This window comes from Protopterus annectens, chromosome 2.part1, assembly GCF_019279795.1.
Source record: "Protopterus annectens isolate FY-2018-M chromosome 2.part1, PAN1.0, whole genome shotgun sequence".
Lineage (NCBI taxonomy): Eukaryota > Metazoa > Chordata > Ceratodontiformes > Protopteridae > Protopterus > Protopterus annectens.
This window is the reverse complement of record NC_056729.1, coordinates 59,138,193-59,156,149: the sequence shown is the minus strand read 5'-3', so window position 1 is coordinate 59,156,149 and position 17,957 is coordinate 59,138,193. Positions and strand designations below refer to the sequence as shown.

The following is a 17,957-nucleotide window of genomic DNA, read 5'->3' as shown; positions in this document are numbered from 1 at the left end:
GATTTTTCTTCTGCGGATGCCTGCTGTCACAGTAAAAGCACAGTGTAATCTACCTGTTATTTCTCTGCCTGTAATAATGGAGTGCACCCAGCTGGAGGCCCCTCTTAACTGCTGTTAACCATAAAGGTGCTATCAGAGTCTTTAAACCCTTTAGTTATTGCTAGAAATAGTATTTCCACAGAGTAATGCCTTTACAATCCACTCTCTGCTGCTAGTGTCTCCTGCCATGAATGTCATTTCTTGTACAGCTATTGAGCTTTTTTGCTCTCCTACATTTTCCTCTTCCTCCTCATAAGAGTTCTATCACACTTAAATACTTTTTTTCTTCCACTCAATAACCCATCCTTCACTCTGTATAGCTGTGCACATTAGCTGTGCTCTGTCTGTAACAGCTCACTGCTGATGCTTTACATAATACTTCTACACTTTTCTCACTATCTATGAAATTTCGTCCTAGATTCTGTCTGCACTTACTACTTAACTGGCTGCAATTTCTCCATCTACTCTCACTACTTGTTTCTGGAAGCATGCCGTCTTGGATGAGTATGCCTTGCTATGTTTCTCTGCCCTACATCCAATTCTCACCCCCTTACTCTAAATTTATATTTCTTTACTCCCACCTACAATATCCCAAATGCTAATCCAATATTGGTGCATCACTCAAACTTTCTTATATACATTTTTGTAATCAAACCTAATTCTGTCACAACTCTTTAGTCCATACACTAGTTCTAAAACACAAATGCAAAACAAAATGGCTCATTCCCTGGCATTATATATACCTACTTCTTGAACTGTCAGGGGACACTCATCCCAGCCCTGGCCCATCTCAACAGTCTCCTGCACAAAAGTGCCATTTACAAAATAATACTCCTACACTGTCTACCTCACCCAACAACAAAAGCTTACTGTTACTAAAGTATATTCCAAAATGTATATGTAATAAGCTTACTAAATGTTATACTTCGGTATCCCATTGCACACCCAGTATATTAGTTCACACTGAAACATAACTTGAAAACACACTACTCCATGGTACAATATTCAGACATCAAAACAGAGCCAAGAAGAAAAGTGGTGGAGTGACAGCTATCTACTCAACACCCTCCACTTACAATCTACAGAGAAATAGTAGCCAGGGTAAAAAGCATCAAGTTCTTAGGGGCATTGCGGGGGACTTGTCATAGCCCATAAATACAAATTCTATTGTCAAGCAGGCACAACAGAAACTCCATTTTCTGTGCAGAATGAGAAGATCAACCCTTCCACCTCCTGTTTTCACAACCTTCTACAGGGGCACTAGAGAAAGCATCTTGTCAAACAGTCTTTCAGTATGGTATGGAAACTGCTCTGCTTTGGATTGGAAGTCTCTACAAAGGGTGGTGAAAGTGGCCAAGAAAATTCTTAGGACCGCACTTCCATCTGTTCAGGACCTATACTTGTCTTGATGTCTCAGCACAGTGACTAAAAGAATCAGGGACTTCACTCACCCCGCCCAGGTACTGTTTTCCTTCCTGTCATCTGGGAAATGCTATCACAGTATCTCGTGCAGCACCACCAGATTCAGTAAGAGTTTCTTTCCACAGGCCATCACACTATTCAGCTCTGCTAATAACATGTATGATGATGGCCATCAGGTGTAGCAGATTTCTATGTTGACGAGAACTCATATTTTTGTGTAATAACTCAAATGCTAGTCTCAACTCACTTTGGTGTAATAAACCAACCAATGCGAAACTAGCCTTCTTGTGCAATACTGATAACTGTTGGAATTCTGTGCAATAGTGTACTGTTTAGATTCGTAAAATGTTTTGGGTGTTATGTCTGTAATGGTTTGCTGTGATGTAGTAATGCCGGTTGTAATGCTTCTTGTGATATTCTGCACATTGAGTCCGGAGGAACAAAATTTCTTTCAGTTTGCACTGTTGTACAAAGTCAGAATAACAATAAAGTTCACTTTGACTTTGACTTTGGCTAGATCTCTCTCTATATCCCCATTGTATGCCCTCTTTCAATAACGCTGAACTTTTCATCTCCCCATGAACATTTCTAAAGATTAACAGCCACAAAAGTATATACCCATGGAAGCAACATCTCTACAGTTAAAGTTATCCTATCTGAGGTTCTAATATCATCCCTCAAGAAACCATCACCCTAAGTGATTTAAATATAGGCTGTTCCACAGTTTATTATGAGTCTCACACAAATACCTTAAATCTATGTCATTTTACTCAACTAATTCAGACCTCAACTAGACATAATGAAGATACTAGTAGAATATCCATTGTACATTAGATACTGACTTCAGACCCAAGTAAAATAAACTCTGTAAGTATCCAGCCAGATAACTTAAGTGACAGTCTTCACACCTTTTCTAAAATATGTTACACCTACATTGGAAAACATCATCACTATAACACAGTTCAGAACATAGTAAAATTTAGTACTGATACTTTTATTTCTACCCCAGAGAAATATGTCTGGAATATGCTAAAAACTTTCCCACTGGATAATGCCTTATCAGATTTCAGCAAATGTTTCTATATATTCTTAATGAGCAAGGTCCACTCAGGCAAAAGAGACAACTCCAACCGGGCTCCTTGGTTGTCTCTAGACAATAAAATTCTCTTGAGAATCAGGATAAAGCCTGACAAACTTGGCAGAAAAACAAAACACAACAAAGTCTACAAATGGTTAGACAACTCAGAAATCACACCAAATACATGGAAAGAAAACCTTCTATGCAACCATATCAGAAACCCTTCAAAACAATCCTAAGCTCTTTTGGTCAGCTGTTCACAACTGCTGGAACCCAGGTCTTGTCTACCAACCAACTCCTTCTACCGATAACAGAAAGGGCAGCACTGCCTGCCAAAACAATCACTACATCACACAATCTGTTATGACTTTCTTTAATGAAAAAAAATGATCTTCAAACTCCCCCTCCTTAATCTATTAATTCAAACACTTCATCTGCCATACCAAGTCCTTCTTCCACTATTAAAAATATATCCTTTATAAGTTAAAAGAAACCACTCTTGCAGAGTATATCGAAATCACTGCAGGCATTCTTGAATATAATATTTCAATTCTAATAAACAGATACTTTCAAAAAAGATATTTCCAGATAACTAGGAAAACCTTATATCCTACCATTTCATAAAGGTGGCAGCTCCAGTAATTTCTCCAATTACAGACCAATAGCTATACAGTCTCCAGGGTCTATATTAATAAATCGAAACTCCAAAATGCCAAATACCACAATATTGACACATAAAGAGTGAAATAGCAAAAGTACGAATGGCCACCTCCACAAATTTTTTTCCCAGGGGAAAAAATCACTTGGCCATTATTGGGAATTATCTACTTTTCACTGTATTTACAAATAATCTTCACAAAGCCACCCCTCTAGCATACCTGGTTCAATATGCTGAAGACTCCACCTTAATCTGCTCTGCCCCCACCCTCCCACAACTTCATATCAAGACCCAAGAAGCCTTTACATCCACTGAAACCCAGCTAACAAACTCCCAGCTAATGCTAAATCCTAAGAAGACCCAACTTATGCTCTTCAATCCTTCCAAAGCAGCAGTACCTACTCCACCGTTCTCTATTTCTGCATTAGATAATACCCCTATCTCCACCGTCATACAAACCAAATTACTAGGGGGCATTATTGACAATAATATGAAATTTGACAAACACATAGCTCATAAAATAACCAAAGTCAACAAAATACTAGGTACTCTTTACAGATGTAAAATCTTCCTAACCAACAACAGTAAAGTTACTCTAGCTCAAACCCATCTTCTCTCTACCGTACTGTATGCTTCTCCTGTCCTAATTAATCTAAACAAGAGTGATTTTAACAAGCTATCTGTATGCTACAACAAAATAGCAAAATTCGCCACAAACTCCTCCTACCGCACCCACCACTTTCAAGCCCTGGCTGGAACTTCCTAACACCTTAGCCCTAAATCAAATTCTTCTACATCATCAAATACTGTACAGCCTGACAAAATTCCAGCCTTACAAGACCTGATCACCCTCTACTCCAATAACCGAGAACTTAGATCCACTAGCAAGGCATTAATAGCAATCTCCAAAAGCCATTACAGCTCTGGTTACTCCCTGTATTCTAGCAACATTGCCAAGACTTGGAACTCCCTACCACTACAAATCAGTGCACAACCCAACAAAATCATCTTCAAAAAACAGCTTATTTCCCACCTAAACAACTCCTGGACATGCAACTGCCTAGCACCTGGCTGACATATTTTAACACCTTTCCCCTACCCATTATACAACCTCTTCTTTAAAACTCCGTAGATGCACTATATTTATTATCACACATTACTTACCAACTCACTGTCACCTACTCCCTACTGTTCCATCTATACCCACTAACTATCCCCTAGACTAAGTTAAAAAGCTTTCCCTTAAAATATCAATGAACCTCATATGAACTTGTCTATATTCACCTGCTTTGACAAACTGGCTAGTATTTTTAGTTTTTTCTTTCTTCTCTTATCTTTATTACATTTTCAGGATTATCTCTACTAAACATACTGCATGAACAACAATCACATATTACTACCTGCTTAACTTTTAACTGTATGTCTAAGCCACTACGTTTATGTAAATATCTTATGCAATCACGTTATCTGCTATATTTTATAACTGTATGTGTAAACCACAATGCTCAAGTAAATATCTTATGTAAATATCTTATGTATAGTACGTTAGTAATTGTTTCTGGAGCTTTCTCCCTGGACCTCTGCTGAAAACGAACATCTCTGTCCAGTCGGACCTCCCCGGTAAACAAATGTAAAATAAATAAATAAATACATTTGCCCTTTTCTCCACTGTAGAGTGATCTCGAAGTTGGTATATATAGTTAGGGGGGGTGTGGGGGGCAAAGCCCCCCATTTTTGTAGGGTTTGACAGTTTGCTTTGGTTTTGGTAGGCTGAGCGATTTTTCCCCTGGGAAAAAATTCACAGAAGTGGCCGTTCATAATTTTGCTATTTTACTCTTTATGTATCAGTGTTGTGGTACATGCTATTTGGAGTTTTGATTTGCTAATATAGACCCCAGTCTCCATTATCTAAACTTCTAGAAAAAGCATACATGGACAGCTACTCAAACATCTCACAAACAGTAATCTTTTTCTTAAAATGGTATCAGACCATATTATAACACCATCACAGTTCCTCATAGCTTCATCAATACCATCAATATTAACAGAAACTATGGTAACGTAGTCTCATCCCTCTTTTGGATTCATCAAAAGCCTTTGATAAATCTCTCACCAGTCTCTCACCAAAAAGTTATTTACAAACTATCCATAATTGTACTATCACAGTCATCCTACCTCTGATTCATCAGCTAGATTTCAAATTGAACTCATGCAGTCAAATGGCAAAATGAGTGCTCCTCCTTTCCACAGTCTCTGTCACCAGTCTGCAAGTGTTCATTCTAGGCCCCGTTCTGTTTATGATGGTTAATAATGGGCTGTACTTTCTTACTGTACAATATTATTCACAATGCAGATGATTCTATACTGAATGGATTGTAAAAAACCCACTTAACTATGTCTTGCATGAAAGCTTCAGCTTTCATGCAAGACATAGTTAAGGTTTTTATACATAAAAATAAAAAAATATATAATTCAATGTGGAAAAGTGTGATGATGAAGCAGGCGGAATTCAAGAAATAAGAAAAGAGTGTGGTTTTGGACACCGATCTTTAAGGAGAACAACACCATACAGAATATTATATTCATAAAGTAGCAGAAAGTATTCTAAGAGCTAAGCCAAGATGAGAATGGAGAAAGATTTTGCTAGTAGGAATGACGGCAATTAGGGGAACAGAAAGTAGGCAGAGTGGGCTGGAATTTACTGGAAAAATCTGGCAAAGGAACTAAGGTAGACAGAGAAAATATCTATAGTGGAAAGGTAATAGAATAGGAAAAAGCAAACAGAAAGGGATACAGAAATCCTAAGTAAAAGGCCTTCTCTGGTATAGTTTTTAACTGAATCTAGAACAGAAGCTGATGTTAAAAAAGGTAATTAGTAGGACATATAAAATACTTTAAGATAACTATAGAAATCAACCAGAGGAGGCTAGAAAAATGGGAAAAGAGAGAGAGAATGTGAACATATATGTATGGCTCCCAAATGTGCAACAAAGTCTAGAAGATTTAGGATTTTTGCTTGGAAGTGTTTGCATAGGTATTTTTATAGCCCAAGCAGACTCCAAAGAATTTTTCCTCAGGTATATAGCAAACTTTAGAGATATGACAGGGAAGAAACAGGTAACTGGGAACATATGTTTTGTGAGTGTAATGAGTTTGCAGACTTTAAAAATTCACTACAGAGTACTCTGTCAGAAATATTGGCCGAACAAATGGGTATAACTAAGGAAATTATTTTTTGAGCTGCGATACAGGATCTAAATTGTCCAAACATAGTAAGACCTTGTTAAGTTTAATTCTGGTGGCTGCCTCAAAAGCTATTACTAGAAAATGGAAATCCTGATCTAAACCAAATGTATTTGAAGTATTGAATATTGTAACAGAGATAAAAGAACTGAAACTGGCATCTTTAGAAAGGGGTAGGAGCAAATTAAACAAATGGAAATTATGGGAATAATACATGCAGAATAGTGTTTTGGAGAAGGCAGGAATTGATCAAGTTATGTTATGCTGAACTGATATAAAAAAAAATCAAAAACATCAAAAAAGGCTAACAGAGCCTCCTTAACCTGTGCCTCCCATTGGTGAAGCAGATGAGGTAGTGATTCCTGCACTACTCCCTAAGACAGATGATACCAGTGGCATCACTCATCTCTCTGGCAAGCTGTTGCCAGACATCCACTTTTGTATAATTGGCCATCATAATGGCCCAGCAAGTGTACCTAATAGTCCCTGTGTAGCAGATACACAAATACCATGGTCTCAGACTGTGTTAGACAGAAGGTCTGATGAAACTAGTGACTGAAGAAGCCATGTCCATTGTATTGGTCTCCACAAGGAGCACAGTGGTAGTTTTGTGTGCACAGCCACAGATTTGAATATCACATGATATGAACTCCTGGGCAGCAGTGGTGTACTAATGAATGTATCACTAGCACACAGGCACAGAGATATGGACTTCACAGCAGGTTCTGTGCATGAACATAACCTGCACATACCCCATTAGCTTTGGGAAGGGCAAAGATGGACATGCCAGCACCACCAAGATGTGATAGCACAATGCATAATGCAGTAGCTCAGAGGCAATTGATACTTAATTAGCACAATCTTCATTCTGTGAAGTCCAATTTTCCAAACTAAAAAGCATGGTTGCCATGTTGCAGATGACCATGTTAACACAAATAAGTCAGAAATAAGAATTCATAAGAGAAGACATTGAACTGTGATATAGGCAGAGCTAAGGAAGACAAGATGCCTGGTTATATACCTTTGGAGGGAATAGTAGATGAGGGTGAGGTGACATAGCACTATGGTGTGACAAGTAAAGGTCCAGGTGGAGGCTCACCAGGACATGGCAGAATGACATGCCAGGTAAATGTCTAGCTGAGGACCCCACCAGGACAAGGAACACATCACAGTAACATGGCAAATAAATGTCAGACTGAATGACTCTTCAAGACAGAGAACACAACACAATGGCAAGAAGATAAATGATCATCTGGAGAAGCACATACTAGGGCATATATACACAAAGTACAAGATATGTTACAGGAGTTACAACGGCTCTTTACACAGCCCACAGAATACATATCCAGAGGAAGGGGCGAGGCAGAGGATGGGCTTGGCACTACCAGGCATCAGCACAGTGGTGTAATAAGGTACCCAGTGATAGCATGTCCAGTCATTGCTTGGGGTATAGGACTGGGTACAAATGGTCAAACAAGACAGCAGACAGGTATGTGGACACAGACTGGAGGGCATGGGCAGTGCTGTTGGACAGGGTTCAGCAAATGATAGTCATGTTCATACACACGCACGCCCTGACTGATATGTGTAACTCACAAGTGTAGATGTCTTGTCATTGGCACACAAGACTGAGAATAGCTGGAAATTTTCACCAAGCTGGAGACTGAAGTGTTATTACAAGCCCTACATACACATGACATGAGCATCCTGGACAAAAGTACAACTAGCAAACTTTCCAAGCTCAGGTGTGTCAGGGAATGATGGAGTGCATAAGTGCTGTGGATCACTATACTAGGACATTAGCACAGATATATCTGGACATGGACAGTGCAGTGGTGTAGCGGTGGCATTGTTGCCTCACAGCAAGAGGTTCTCCTGTTTGATTCTTGGCTGGAGTGCCTTCTTTGCAGAGTCTGCATGTCCTACCTGCATTTGTGTGGGTTTCCTCTGGGTTCTCCTGTTTCCTCCCACATTTCAAATACATGCTTCTGGAAGGTTTCTCTCTGGACCTCCACTGAAAATTGGCTTTGTTCCAAGTCGGACTTTCCCGGTAAACAAATAATAAATAAATAAATAAAATGTCACAGGGTACTTGACATGATACTACATGCCATGACAAAAGCAAAGTACTTCAACAGGCGCAGGCCTACCACAGGAGGGGAACCACCAACACAGAATTGCCTTACAGAGGTAGAAGAGTTTCTGGTATTCCTGTCCAGAGTGTGTGAGTGAACCCACATACTTGGAGGTTGCCTGGATGTGCTTGCTGGGCTGATGACACCTGTCCCAATTTCTGTAGGGGTTGGAGCAGGTTAATAATGAATAAATAAAATAAATAAATAATAGAGGGTGAGAAGGGCTTATCTGGCAGAGTACATGTATGCATCAGCTCTCCAATTATATTGCATCACTGACTGCAGCATCTTGCCCCATTAGGTAAATATATGCCCACATGCTAGTGACAGAACTGCCATGTACCAGTATGTATGCCACAGGCTGGGGGAATGAGCCATATGTTCCGGCATTACCACAGGCATGTTAGTTTTATGTTTTCAGTGCTTCCACTGGTAGAAGGTCAACACAACAGGATGGCACTTGTCTAATATCAGTAGTCATCTGTGGTAAATAAGGGTAGTAATGTGTACATGGCACAGCCAGGTGACACAATGGCACCATTAGCAATGGTATTGAGAGGGGCATGCACATATCCCGCACAAATAAGGAAGATGGTGGAGGCTAGAATTTCAGTATCATTTCTGTTTAGCAGTAGACATCCTATCAGTGTAACCTAGATGACATTCATTTACTGCACTACTTCTAATGTGTGTGCACCTATTTTTTTTATTTTTGAGGTGCGGAGTAGTTCAGAACACTAGAAAGTTAGATTGTTATCCAAATTATTAAAAAATCAGTAATAAAATATTAAATGTTGTAGGTAATATAACATCTCAGATGGTGATTCAGGAAAATCATTCTGCAGAGTTGGATGGCCCTGACTTGGATTCTAGTCAGCATGGAGCAGGGACTATGTTCACAGTTTGGTGAATAATCTTCTTCTTCTTTCGGCTGCTCTTGTTAGGGGTCGTCACAGCGCATCATCTGTTTCCATTTCTTCCTCTCCTCTGCATCTTGCTCTGTCACACCAACCACCTGCATGTCCTCTCTCACCACATCCATAAACCTTATCTTAGGCCTTCCTCTTTTCCTGTTACCTGGCAGCTTCATCCTTAGCATCTTATTCCCAATATATTCTGCATCCCTCCTCAGCACATGTCCAAACCAACGTAGCAGTTTGGTGAATAATGCTGTATATATACATTCCTGAAACTCTCAGAACATATTTGAAAAACAGGTTCTAAACTTCCCAAGAAAAACAATCCTGGACATTATTGTCTTAGTTTTAGAGCCATAATACACAAACCGATTTTATATTATTTTGTTTATCTTCGGTTTTATAACAGGAATTTAAATTGCACTTCTGCTAGCTAAGTGCTGCCAGATCTGTACCACTAGTGCAATGTAAAAGAATGCACAAACTCTAAGTAATAAATGAGTGTTATACCAAATGTATATTAACACAGGAAAATACATAAAAACAGGAATGCATAAAATTATAAACGTGTGCGGTAGAAACAGGATGAACGCAGAATGTATTTCATAGTCATGATGTAAAGCAGACTCTGATTGTTTAAGGCATTATACTTTTAACTACAACAATTTATAGATGAGAAGTCTAAAAGTAAAGCAGAAGGAATGATTTTCTAATAAGCCTGTAGGTATATTGCATTATCAGTATATGTGATTCTGCTTGTATAAAAGCATAACTACATTAATAATAGTGATATAATTACCTGCTCAGACTACTATATTAAAAGGTAATACAACATCTCAGATGGTGATTCTTTTTACTGTTAATTACCATTGTTTTAATTTTATATACAACATCTTATGACTGAACATTTTATAACTGAAAATTATATTTCTAGGCATAAAAGGAAGTATTCCTTACTTTGTCATGTAGTGTAGGTCAGCAGAAATTGTGACTGTGAAAGCTATACTAGTCCTTACTCTCTAAAGACTGCTGAGCTATCTGGTCAATGCCCATTCATGTGCCCTTGACATTACTCTGTATAAATCTGTTAATTTCTACCACTAGCTCCTTAGTAACTGAAACAACACCTGTGTTACTTTGTGTATCTCTGCTACTTCCTGAGCACCAGCTGTGAACTGATTGCTTTGTGAAGTAAAAGGCCTCCCAGGTTGGGTTACAAAGTAGCCTAGGCTTGAAGTCGATGCTGTATTGTGGGCAAATACATACTTCCATCGCCTGTTTGAGTCTAGTTCATTGTATTAGAATGTGCTCCTACATCTCCCCCTCAGTTAAGTCTCCACTTCTATTCAGTCATTACCGTCCTTTATGGGGCAAGTCATGTGTCATGTGATATAACATTTCAGTCTGTTTTCTTGACTGTGTTAAATGGTGAAAAGATCTTGATAGTGTGTTGTATCTGTATTTTTTATTATATTTGGAGACGTTTTATATAGGTTGAGACTGTGCCATTTATTAGGCATGTGATTCCTGTATGTAGTTTCATGTGCTGAAGTTTTGATGTATGCAAAGTTCTGCTGGCATACTAATTTGTTGGATTTTTTATTAGTGACGGTTTTATACTTTGCATGGCTGTATATCCTGGTGGATGATAATTTGCTCTATATAACCCTACACAGTGTATCACTGTGTTTCTCCATCCATGCACCTTCTGTACACCTATTTTGTTCATACTTTCAGGCAGTTTACTAACTACTCTTACAACAGCCTGTCTTCTCTTATTTACTGTATTTCTTTCTTCATCTTTTGGATCACGCCCACTTCTTATACTTTAACTTTAGCGACTCCATTAATATTCAGGGCTGTAGAGTTTTTATCTTTTTCTTCCTTTCAGAGCCAAAGCACATTAAATTATGTCGTCTGTCACTCAAACAGCAGGAGCTCTGCCACACATCACACCACAGAGAATTAGCTCTATACAAATCCAGTTGCTGTGAGCAGAGGCCTACTGAGATTATTTGTTATTATCTAGTGTAATCAAGTTTAACATTAGGAGCATAACGGTAGATTCATGTAAAGTAGTCAGATCATTTCTTGGTCTGTGCTGGACAGTGGATGTGACATCCCCCCAAAGAACTAGTCTATACATGCTAAGGACTGCTGACCTATTTTGTTCAATGTCCATTCACACACTGTTTAGATTACATTGTCTAAATTGGTCACTTTCTACCCATAGCTCCTTGGTCCCTTCTTTCAGTAACTGAAACACCTGTTTACTGTGTGTTCTATGCTAATTGCTGAGCATCTGCTATAAACTGATTTCTTTCTGAAGTAAAGGGCCTGAAAGGATGGATAAACCTTACTATGCTTGAATTCCCCTACCCTACGCCCATGTTTGACCCAGCCCACTTAACACATGCATCACAGTACTCCTTTCACCTATCCCTTGTGAAGCCCAATCCCTATAACTCTTCAAAATACTTTATTGCTATCATAGAGTCACTCTTCTTTTGATTCACCTATTCCCAATTTCGATCTAACATTTCACATCATTCAGAACATGCCTGCTCTGTCTCATACTCTCTGTACTTTGTTCTCTCCCTGACAGCACCACTAAGCAAATCTTTAGCAACACTCCTTCTTCCAGTGATCCTTTCAATCTCCCCTCATATAACACAGACTCATTTTAATCTAACTCTGTTATCACCACTGCCAACAATGCTTCTAACTGAAATGATGATACTTTGCACACTCACGTTCCGATTATTGCCTCTTCAAACTGATTATTATCCCTTCTAACCCATGTTTACCACATCATAACTCACCTCAGATCTCCACAACATATCACCTTATTTCTCCCATTTTACTACCTCTAACCTCTTCAGCTATAGAAACATCAAGTCAGAGTGCTTATAAACTAAAATTACAGTCATACCTCTCAACCTCTTAGTGCAAGAAATCTTTACAAAGCCCAATAAAATGGGGGGACAAAGGCCCTAAAATAAGGACATATTTTAAATATTGCTCTTATAAACTTAGAAAGTTGCTACATTAACATGGTTTGGTTTCAAAACCTTCAGAAAATGTATGTTAAGTCTGAAACAGAAATGCATGCCAATGTTTAGTCATTCAGTCCTGGGATCATCCTACTGATGTCCAAGAAAAACACTAATTTTGTGAGGAACAGACCAAAAACATGAGCCAAAAATCTGGGCATTCTGTGGAAATCTGGACAGTTGAGAGGTATGATTACACCTATCACTGAATCCTGACTCATGCTCCTAAACAGGAATGCTAGAAGTACTTGTAACAAAATCTGAAACATTCATGCGTATCCAGCTACTTATGCCCCTGATATACTAGTTACTACTGAAACCTGATTAAATAAAGATAGATAATGAAATTACAACCCCCCCCAATTTAATATACTCAGTCTCAACAGACAAAATGCTGGTGGTGTTGCCATTATCTACAAAAATTGGTTAGAAATAACCCCGCTGACCCCTACAGATCCACAAACTTAACAATACCGAAGTCCTCATGCCATTCCTCAGAATCAACAGTACAAAAAGTTTATATAACTCAGCTATATATTACACCTGATAACATTTCAACAACAGAAGATATTCCTTACTGGACATCTCAACATAGTCAATAAGAAACAGTTATATTAGATGACCTCAACATCGACTGGCAGCTGGTCATCAATGACATTCTGTCAGAAATGATTAACTTATATTGCGTTAAACAGCTAATCAACTCCACTACTAGAAGCAATAAAAGCCTGACAGGCAGTAGATTAGCTCCTTACCAACAAACCAGACACAATTCAAACATTTGGATATCTATCAGACACAATAAGTGGCCACTGTCCCACCTTATGCAGTCAGAAGCCATAGAAATCAAACCAAATAGATAAATTATAACCAAATACGTAGTTTGACAAAAATGAACAAAGACGCTTTTATCAGTACCCTGACCACATATAACCAGAACATACTAAAATCCATGCCATTTGTTGCCATCATCTTACACTTTAATGAAACCATTATAAATCTTCTTAACAACCTATCACCCGTATGAACAAAAAGAATCAAATCATCTCTGCACCATGTTTAAGAAACTAAAAAAACGGTTGATTCAAAAAATGAAGCCTGGAAAGTCTGACGTAAAGCAGAACACAAAATACATTTCATACATTTAGGCTTTTCAGAAATCCCACCAAGGCTGCACTAAAATGGAGAAACAAACCTATTATACCAACCTCCAATTTAAACACCAAAAAGATCCAAGACTAAATAAACTACATCCTAGCCAAATAACCACTCCCTCTCCTTCTACTTCTATGACCACTAATGAAATTACATCTCAGTTCAGCTCCTACTTTATATAGACAAGGTTATCACTCATTAATAATAACACTTCCCCTCTCTGTCCCACAATCCTGCCCTACTCAGTCGCATTCATTCTTCTTCCTTGCAGTCTCTACCTCTATTACAAAAAAAAAAAAAAACTTCTGCTAAAACTAAAACCAATCTGTTTGGCTGTCTGCCAACTTCTAGCAGAATACCTAAAACTACTGCTGATTCTGTAGCTTTCCTTGTACCAATACTGATAAAACAATCCATATCTGAGAGATATGTCCCATCCATCTGGAAAAATATTACACAATACCACACCACAAAGGTGGCACATCAACAAACTTTTGAGCTATAGACCTATTGCCATCCTATCACCTCTGTCTAAAATACTAGAAAAAATGCATCCAATCACAACTGATGCAGTACATTACTCTAACATCCTTGTCTCCAAAACACAGCATAGTTTTAGACTCAACCATAGTATCACCAATGTTCTCCTCAAATTCACCACTATCAGAAACCAACATAGGAATGATGGCAGCTCCTTAAATTTATCAAAAGCATTTGAGATCAAATCCCATCATTATCTTAGTAACTTTTCTTTTCTCAGCCTCCCCCAGTTCTCTGTCTCTCTCAAGGTTTCATAGCTATTTGACTGGCAGGCAGCAAGCAGTCAAATGGAAACAAAATCACCTCTTTCCTACCAGCACTGCCCATGTCTCATGAGGATCAATACCACGCCCCCCATTATTCAATCTTTATATAAGCAAACTGCATACTGACACCAACCTTGCTAGCATTGTCATTATACTGATAGCTGAACAATTATATTTTTAATGCCATCCCTACCAATACTTCAGGGCAGCACAAAACATTCTTTCACTGCTAGCAAAGCTTGGCAAAAGATGCAAATCTACCTTTAAAAGTTAAAAAACAAAACTGATGCACTTCACTCCTTAACAATAACAAAATGAAACATAATCCTTTGAAATAACCTCATCCAACAACACAAAAACTGATACCATAACCCAAGCAAAACCTGTGGGAATCCTAATTGACCATAACCTCAAATTTGGCAAAGACATTTTAACCCATTAAAAAAACACACCAGAAACTTGTCTCCCTCTGAAGAACAAAACACAAGACAGATTTTGCAAGGCAAACACTACCATACACCTACCTTCTTCCATCCCTGTTATATGCCTCACTTGTTCTTATAAACCTAAATGCTAGACATAAAGCTAAACTCCCCACCAATTACAATAAAGTAGCCAAATTTGTTGCAAATCTTAAGTACAGGAATCATCATTGCAGAGTCCTGAAACAACTTAATTGGCTTAATCTACCCAGTTATATTGCATACTCACAGCTTATTACCATGTAAAATTTTACACATGCATCAGAAAAATGTCCATCACTAAAAGATACCCTGTAGTGCTACTCTTCGGGCAGAGACCTTTGCTCAGACAATAAGCTCTTCATAATTACAACAAAGTCTAAAAACTTGGCAGGTGGATCATTATATACGTCTATATTACATAATCAAACTTTTAAAAGTTCAAACGTCATACGGTCGACACCATATGATCGAACTTTTAAAAGTTTGAAAATGTAATAAAAAAAATAAACCAAAGAAAAAACCTACCTGAACAGTTGAAGCAGGGGGGCAAGCCCCCCTACACCCTCTCGCTCTTTAAATATACCAACTCCAAGATCGCACTACAGTGCAGAATAGGGAAATCTTCCCATTCCACACTGTACAGAGATCTCCGTTGAAACGTTTGAACTTTTAAAAGTTTAATTATATGGTCTTGACCATATGACATTTGAAATTTTAAGAGTTCAACAATGTGATATAGACCCAATTATACTACTATTATGTATCTAAGCTTTGGAAAAACATTCCATCATACATAAAACAGACCACCAAACTTTCCACCTTTAAGCCCTTACTAAAACTACATCTAAACCAAATGTGATCGTGCAAGTGCTCCTCATTTAGGTAACTCTATTTTTATTTGTCAGCTCATACCTCCTATCCATTTATAACCTCTATCCTCTTCTATACAATAACCCTTTCAACTACTCCTCTTCATTTACCTTCTTATCTTAATCATCACTTTACACTTCAACTTCTTTCAGACCTTCCCACTTATGTGGCTCCATCAAATGCTTTCCACAAATCTGTTTTAACCAGGTTCTATATCGGTATGTATCCTAGTATTCTTGCCATCACCATTCTTGACTCATTAGTGATATAATACCTCCCTCCCACCGCTACCTTTAACTATTATCTATCTACTGATCAATGCTTCACACTCCTTTCCTTAATCTTATTTATCCATAATATCTGTACTATAACCTTCCTTACCCATGTCTAGTAAGTCGTAGCTAATCTCTTATATTGCATATGAACTGTTTGCATACTAAATGTTTTATATTTTGAACTTAATATCATGTATAATGTCACCACAGAAGAAATACTTGTTTAATCTGTGTATACTGTCACTACTGAACAATCAGCTGTTGTATCTAGATGTCTTAAGAACTATCTATGTAATCTACCTTTGTAAATGATTTGTTCTGTCATGAGGATCTTAAGTACTTCTAATGGAGCTTTTCTCTCCAAGCGTCTGCTGAAAATGGGCTTTGCCTAGTCAGACTTCCCAGTCAGCAAAGGCATATAAAATAAAATAAAAAAATGCTTTTCCACAAGTATGTGCGACACTTACCATAAGACTGCAGTTATGCAAAATAGCAAATAAAAGCAGCAAGAGTAAAAACTGATTTTAAAACCCATCCAGTAGCCCTGAAAACAGATTTATGTTCTGATGAGAAAGTGCTAAAGGATATAATAAAATCTGTCTCTATAATAGACTATGGGGTCCATGATAACTATTAGCACAAATGTAAACCTTTGTTTCAGTATCTTTGGCCAGTAATGAATAAAGAACATGTTATGAATGCTGTCATTTGGTAAAATATGTATTTATTCATAGAACTTGTCCCTAACATTTTATGACAAAAAAGAGATGATTTTAGGAGGGTGACCGTGCTTTGCTCATTTCATCTAGCCACTGTGTTAGAGGACATTCTGAATAATGTTGATTAAATCAACTAAGTAGGAGAAGCGTTGCACTCCTGCTTTGGACACAATAGAAGAGTCTTTGTGGGTTCTGTTCAAGTAGCTTCATTTTATACAAACATATCACTATAGAAGTTTACTGACTTTAACTTAAACTTAAATAAAAACTAACAACTGCGATCTTGCATGCTCTCTCTCTGGCTGCTCTTTCAAAATGACACTAGGGATTGCATGTGTCTGAAATTTATACATGCACATACAGCCTTGACATGCTTCTTAAAGAGGGTCTATACTGAATCAGCAAACACTTAAAAAAGCGAACGCTGATTCAGCGACCCTATTTAAGCGAAAGCTTACAATCCCGAGCACTCGGAAGAGGGATTTTTTTTTCCCCATGGAAAAAAAATCGCTGTTCCCCAAAAAAAAAAAAAAGAATCTTAAAACAGTATATAATGCCCCCAACACCCCCCTACTTAAATATACCAACTCTGAGATCACACCACAGTGGAGGAAATGGCAAACTCCTGAATCCGGCCCAGCAATTTTTTTCCAGGGGAAAAAATCACTGTTACAGGTGTTTGGGATTGTAAGCTTTCGCTTACATAGGGTTGATGAATCAGCGTTCGCTGATTCAATATAAACCCTCTTAAAGATACAGCACACATCACTTGTACTCTGATCTACATCTTCCCTCTTTGAGAAACAGATCACACAATGTTATGAGTCTATTTGGCATGCAGAAATCCCAGGTAATTCTTTGTCATGCATTATACAATACTAAGTACACACACATACACACACACACACACACACACACACACATATATATATATATCTATATCTATATATATATATATATATATATATATATATATATATATATATATAAAAATATATATATATATATATATATATATATATATATATATATATATATATATATATATATATATATATATATATAAATATATATGTGGGTCTACTTCATAAAATCAATAGACCATTTGATCGGCATTCATTTG

General features: G+C 37.8%; 1 protein-coding gene across 1 annotated transcript in view; it reads right to left on the bottom strand.

The window, feature by feature from the left end:
* The window catches only part of VIPR2 (vasoactive intestinal peptide receptor 2), an 875,754-nt gene that overhangs the window by 755,869 nt on the left and 101,928 nt on the right, over positions 1-17,957 (bottom strand). The gene's annotated exons all lie outside the window — the stretch shown is intronic.